The sequence below is a fragment of the Spermophilus citellus genome (genome assembly GCF_964194105.1).
Source record: "Spermophilus citellus genome assembly, contig: SCAFFOLD_91, whole genome shotgun sequence".
NCBI classification, from domain to species: domain Eukaryota; kingdom Metazoa; phylum Chordata; class Mammalia; order Rodentia; family Sciuridae; genus Spermophilus; species Spermophilus citellus.
In genome coordinates this window covers 560,724-568,461 of record NW_027673011.1, presented here as the reverse complement: position 1 = coordinate 568,461, position 7,738 = coordinate 560,724, and positions in this window count along the sequence as shown.

Below are 7,738 nucleotides of genomic sequence, written 5' to 3'. Positions count from 1 at the left end.
GCAATAGTTCTTCTCTACAGGCAATTTGAACAGTCAACTTTACCTAGTAGGACCCATGTTAATTAAAATAATTAATCTGAAATTTGGCTTTAACAGGCACCTCTATTTTTTAATGACAAAAAGGTTTTGACAAGACTCTGTGTTGCATCACCATCTGCCACATCCTGCTCTGATATTTATAAATACAGTTGTGCTATTGACATTTCTACAACTGCTCCAGGTGTAAGGCATTAGAACAGAGAATTCTCTTTGATCATTCCAGTGTCATTTCTTTTATACTCTAAGTAGTCTAGACTACTCCCACATTCCCACAGGTATGTCTCATAAAAAGTCTTTTAACCTCCAACTAGTTTCTCTAGGTGAAATAGATTGCAAAAGAGATGATCGGAAGTAATATATTTTTAAATACAAACCATACAGATTAACCCTTTTCAAAAAGAAAGGTCTGTGAACAGAAAAACAAAATTAGCTTTTTTATTTAAATCATTTTAGATTCTAAATAGTATAACTCAGAAATGCTAAATGGTTCATGAAATAATAACTTTATAAGTTTTGATTCAATATGTTTGTATTTTACTCAAATATAACTCCTTAAACTTATGTTCTACTTAATGTTTTTAGAAATTCATCACACATAGGGTTTCGGAAAGTGTTAAATTAATTCTGAAAACTGGTTCATTGCATTATATTTTACATCAAAATAACAATTAAAAGCATCCCCCTGAGATGTAGACTGTATGAAAACACAAACACACTGGCACTTGGGCAGTTTTCTCATAATTTAATTAAAGAGAAAACAAAAACATGGTTAAATTTTTACTAGAAGTTAAATATAAATATGGATATCTAACAGGGAAAACAGAAAGAAATTGGAAGATTAAAATGTCAAAGACTGGAACACAAGGTTAGGAATTACATGATAAAAATAAGAATCTGATATTTCAAAGAAACTAAGCTAAAATGTTTAATGTTTATGTGAAGAAAAATTCATACTCATTACTAAAGATTTTAAATATGTGATTAAGAAAGAAAATCTGTAATTAAGAATATAGAAAAATTTATTGGAATGAAGGGGATTTGCAAGAAACATGAACAAATTTAGGAGTTTCCAGGAATTTCTATCACAGAAAAGATAAAATTTTATTTTATCCAAAAATCTTTACTTAAATGAGAAAGAAAATTTTACTGTATTAGATGGCAGTTACTAAAAAAATGCTTATTTGCTATTTTGGAATAGTCATATAAATAATACAGCCTCAATTCTGTAAGAGGACAGGGAGAAAACAATTATTGATTTTCATGACTATTTGTTTATATTATAGTTAACAAAGAAGACAGCCAAAATATTTGATCAGATGTCCAAAACAGAACACAAAAATGATACTTTAAAAATGAAAGTGAAATCAATTTTGCAAGAAGCTTAAAAACAATTGAGTCCATATAACTTAAAACAATATAGAAATACCTCATATAAGTTGGACATTGGGCTTTTGAAAAATTCACTATCACATAATAACATAAATTTTCAAGAAACCAAAAGATATCTAAGCACCAAAGAAAACTGTTGACTACAGAAAGCACAAAAGAAACAGGACATTTACTGAAATTGCATTTTAAATGATGAATAGTTAACTCTGACCATCTCCAATTCTTCCCAAATTGAAGACAACTAAAAGTGGTTGAAAAGCAATACTTAAAATCTCCAACATGTAAAGATGTCAAAATTAAAGTTGTCTAAGGGTGAGAGAACTATCTTCAATAAGGAAAGCAAGATGAGGTTGTCACATAGAACACAAAGATTTTAATTCTGCTTCACTTAATTACCCAAAATGAAGACAAAGCAGAGTGTAATGGTGCACACCCCTGATCCCAGCAACTCAGAAGACTGAGGAAGAAGGATCACAAGTTCAAGACAACCTCAGCAACTTAGCAAGACCCTGTTTGGACTGAGGGATGCATTCAGTAGTAAAGTACCCCTGGGTGTTCAATCCCTAGTATTACCAAGATGGGATGCAGGTGGGGAATAAAGACCACATCTTCTTTTTTGACCTCTGGGCTCTAATGATTGGGAGTATACTGTAGTATAAAAGAGGGTAGTAAAGAAGTGATATTTTAAGTAACTGAAGTAGATCTGAGTTAAGAAAATGTATAGCTTCAGCTTGTGGTGAAAATATTTCAAACAGTACAGAAAATTTTTATGAATACCCATACCAGACCCCCTCCAAAAAATACATGATAATAGTATATAATAAATACCAACGGAGCATATTTGTGGAGTAGACATCTTCAAAGAAATATCAAGGAAACAACCATCAAGCAAACCAACATGTATGTTCATTATGAGAAGAAATGAGAAAGAACAGAATAGTAAAAAAATATTTTAAAATACTTGCAAATTTGATTGAAAAGAATCTACACAATCAAGAAAATCCATTATTTACTCACCTTTTATTTAAAATTCGTATTTTTTAATATTTATTTTTAAAAATCAGATTATACTATACATCTTTATAGGATATTAACAATGAAATACTTCTTTTTAGCCAATAAAATAAGATACTTTTACCTGTGTTTCCTTTCCAATAGCAAATCTCCAAACTGACTAGAGCAATTAGATTATCCTTTGGTGTGTGGTAAACGATATAGTCAAAAGTAAGATCCACTTTGACTTGTATCTCTGATGTATCAAGCCCACATTCTTAGTCCATTGTAATGACATCAAACTAAATAATTTCTCAACAAAAGTATATACTTAAGCAATACTGTACCTAACAGCAACAGTAGGAATTCACATTTTAGGAATTAGTTTTTAGTTTTACAAAAATATCTACTTTGTATCAAATGTTTGTTTTCCTATTCTGTTTATCAACCACATTATTGTATTTTTTTTTAATGACAAAGGTAACTGAAGTGTAGTGTCAAAAACAAATTCCAAATAAGTTAAAGTTTTAGTAAAGGAACCAAGAAAGTTCTTTTCAGAGTCAAAACTTCTTATTTCTGAAATGTAACTTTATTCAAACACAACCTGATAATATATATTCATTTGTGCGGCATGCCTAAGCAAAATTAGGGTCCATTCCCTCTCCCCACCGATGCAGTACTAGAGATTGAATCCAGGGCCTTATGCATGCTAGGAAAGCACTCTACCACTGAGCCACATTCCCAGGCCCCAAGAGGTCACTATTTTCAATGATTATATTTTCAGAAGACTAAGTAACTGCTGACTGAGAAGTAATTGTCCAGGGATTTAGGACACAGGAATCTTTAAGGGAGGTTGTTATTTTACCTACCACAAACACATATTGGTATAATAATGAATAATCACAACCATGAACCAAAAATCATGGCTCCCAATCATCTGTTCTCAGAGGGAAAAAAAGAAGTTGGATAATTCATATACTATCAAATAAGTATTACTTTCACATTGAGCATAGTAACACTTATGTATAATCCAGTGTTCAAGAGGCTGAGGAAGGAGGATTGTATGTTTGAGACAAACATCAGTAATTCAGGAAAACCTTCAGCAACTTAGCCAGACCGTGTCTTAAAATAAAAATACAAATGTAGTGGGCATGTAGCTCATTGGAAAAGCATCCCAGGGTTCAATCCCCCACTACTCCCCCAACCAAAAAAAGGACTTGGGATATACTCAGTAAAGGACCTGTAGGTTCAATTCTCTGTATATAAAAAAAAATTACTGTTGCTATCAAATCCCTACTTTAGGGGCTATCTTATTTCCTCAATATGTCTATTACTGCCCCCCCCCAAAAAAAGTCTTTTGTATCCTGAGGAGGGGTTTCCTAGGATATAGGACTTTGCTAAAATTGGGGAAATCCTGGCAAAGAGGGAGAGCTGGTCACCATTCCAACATCAGAGAGTAATAGAGGTGCATACATAGTCTGGGATACACTGGAAAACAGGCAGAAATCTATGAAGCAATGAAGAGAGGCCTCATAAGAAAACAGCCCTGTTCTTATACTTCCAGCATCCAGAACTGTGAGGAAATAAATTTCTGTTGTTTTATTTACCTACTCTATGGTCTTTGGTCATCATGGCCATAGCAGATTAATAATAATATCTAAGAACACAAAAGACAATCACCGTTTGTTCCTATTTAACCTGGGCTCAAAAAGTGACTACTAACAGGATGTTTTACAAAAACAATAAAAATTGATTGACAATACAAAGATGTCCTCCACAGTCTTCTTTATAAAAATGATCAAACATTAAGTTTTTATATGACAGAGGTTGTGGATCAGTAGTAGAGCACTTGCCTAGCATATGTGAAGCACTCGGTTTGATCCTAAGCAACACATAAAAATAAATAAATAAATAAAGGTATTGTATCCCTCTACAACTAAAAGCAATTTTTTTAAAGATTCATTTTTAACAACCTAAAATATTATACTACACCTGAATTTGATTGTATATGTTTAATACAAAAGAGTCATTTCAAAATAGAAATCAATCAACCAATCACCTTTATTTTATTTCTCAATTTTCCACTTTCCTGGTTCTTGAAGTTAATTAGAATTTAAAGGGAAAGCATTTATCAACAAATGTCACAATTAATCCATCCATGAGAACTAAGCAGGATTCTGACCTAGCTTTCAAATTTCAGAGATAAGAACCAGAGGTACATAAAGATTTTTCATATCCTTCAAAGCTGGAAGTTTAAAAAGAACACAAATTCATTAACTCCACAGTAGCTTAGACCGCTAACTCAAAAGAGTATATATCTCAAAATGTGTTTATTCAATTACCCACTAGATGGTATGGGTGTAAGTATATAGATTCATATAATACATACACATAAACATATGAGCATATATGTATATACAAGATATACCCAGATATATACATTTCAACAGATGCATAGACACATATACATCTACATGCATATATTTGTATCTATATATAAAGCAGAATTTTTGATATCTTGTAAAAATATTCTTTCTAAACACCATATAAAACGCAGAAGCCATAAAGTTTTGGGTTGTTTTTTCATATTTTTTATTGGTAAACTATAGTACGAAATGGTGGGATTTGTTACTGTATATTCATACATGCAAACAATATAACAATATAATTTGGTCAATATCATTCCTCAGTGTTTCCCCTTTCCCTCTACTATTCCCTCTTTCTGGTTCTTTTCCTCTGCTCTAGTGATCTCCCTTTGATTTTCCTAAGATTCCCCCTACCTTTCTTTTACTTTTTCCTCTTTAGCTTCCACATGAGAGAAAACATATGATGATTGACTTTCTGCGTATGGCTTATTTCACTTAATATAAGTTCCATATATTTTCCTGCAAATGATATAATTTCATTTTTCTTTATGGCTGAATTAAACTGCATTGTATATATAAACCACATTTTCTTTATTCATTCATCCACTGACAGACACCTACACAGTTCCATACTCATGCCTCAATCTCCCAATGCTGGGTTTGTGGTATGTCCCATTACATCCAGCTTCAGAAGCCATAAAGTTTAATTACATTAAAAACACTGAGCCAAGTGTGGTAGTACATGTCTATAATCTCAGCACCTCAGGAGAATTGTGAGTTCAAAGCCAGCCTCAGCAAAAGCAAGGCACTAATAAGCAAGTCAGTGAGAACCTGTCTCTAAATAAAATACAAAATAGGGCTGAGGATGTGGCTCAGTGGCCTAGTGCCCCTGGTACCTCCTGCCCAAAACAAACAAACAAACATTGAAGGTTACATTAAGAAATATGGCACAATAAAAAACACACGCAAAGTTAATCTACAAATAATAAACAAGGAATACTTTATTTGATAAAAATGAATGTTATCCTTAAAGTATGAAGTATGTCTACAAATCATTAACATGTAAAAAAACATAAAATAAATAGCAAAGGGTTATAAATACCTAAGAAAAATGTAAATGAACAGTAAATAATAAAAGATATTCAACTTTACCAATAACCCAAGAAATAGCAATTAAAATAATTTTTGCTCATTTGATGGCAATGACTATTAAATTCCTAATTCAGATGAATGAAACTATTCTATGGCAGTAAAATATAGACTGGAACAAATTTATGAGAAGTTCAGAATCATTTTGCATCTATTCTTTAATTTTTAAAATAATTAACCAACCCAGGACTGGAGCTATAGCTCAGTGGTAGAGCATTTGCCTAGCACATGTGAGGCACTAGGTTTGATCCTCAGCACACATATAAAAAGATAGATAGATAAAAGAAATGAAGGTATTATGTTCATTTACAACTAAATTTTTTTTAAAATAATAATAATAATTAACCAACCTGAGCCACTCTAATTGAATTCTGGGTAGAGCCACCAGCATGATATTCGACTTTGAATTTTTTTAACAGTTCATCAAACCTATGAGGAAAACACAGTATGAAAAAAAAATGTTAGCATATTTCAATGTCACAATGCGAAATTTTCTGATTAAAGTACATCAAAATAAAATTAGTGAAATTATGAATTATATATTAAAGAAATGAACTAAAGTCTCATGTGGCAAACAAGCTAAATTTCCATATTTAAGAAATATTCTTATAAATATACAAGAATTTAAATATATAGAGTACTGTAATTAACCATTACATGAAACAGAAAGTAAAAATAAAATTCATAAACTGCCAAACAAAATGAGTCAAAATCAGATTCCACTCTCAGAAATACTTATAAATATACAGAAATCTCTTTCCTCATTCCACATTACTATGAGAATTTTCTATAGAAACCAAAATTTCACTAATTAATGCAACCCCTGGAATCATTGTAAGAGGCATAAAAATTAAAACCTTATACTTCAAGAGATGATGAAACATTTTGCTTCCTCTTCTATACATTTTACTAATGGTAAGAAAATTTGTGTGTGTGTGTGTGTGTGTGTGTGTGTGTGTGTGACAATTTGATTTTAAAAAACATACACACAAAATTAACCAAAGCATATCAGCCTTGCAAAGTAAGGAAAGATGCCACAAACAGACTGCAAATTTGAAAAATAACATATTCTAGTACAAAAAAAAAAAAAAAAAACAAACACAAAACCAAACCAAATACAATAATATTGAGGAAGTACTGCTAGGAGACACAACAAAGCAAGACAAAATACTTTAAATAAACACTCTATTTAGAAAACTAGGGTGGTTGCCCAACTACTTCCACCTTACTCAGAGGAGTAAAATTTAAGCATATCAATGTCTTGGTAAAGACCTCCCTATTTTGACAAGTATATAAATTCCAAGACTACCAACCTCTTTGCTCTTCATTTTTCTCCCTCCTTCCCTCTTTCTTTTCTTTCCACAGTTTTTAAAAAATATATTCACACACCATACAATTCATCCACCTAAAGTGTACACTCCAACATTACTACAGCCAACTTTATTTCTACTTATTTACTTGGTACCAGGGACTGAATCTAGGGGTGCTTAACTCTTGAGTCACATCCCATCCCTTTTTCATTTTGAGACAGGATCTTGCTACATTGCTTAGGGCCTAGCTAAGTTGCTAAGGTTGGCTTTGAAATTGCTATCCTCCTGCCTCAACCTCCCCAGCTGTTGGGATTATAGGCGTGCACCACTGCACCTGGTACCACAACCAACTTTAGAACAAAACATAAAACTTTTCTATATAAAAGCAAAAGCAAAACCAAACAAAAATTTAACTGCAATAAAAAGAGAATGTTTAAAAACAAAAAGGTTATTTTACCAAGTTAAGTGCTCACACAAAAGAGAAATAAAAAT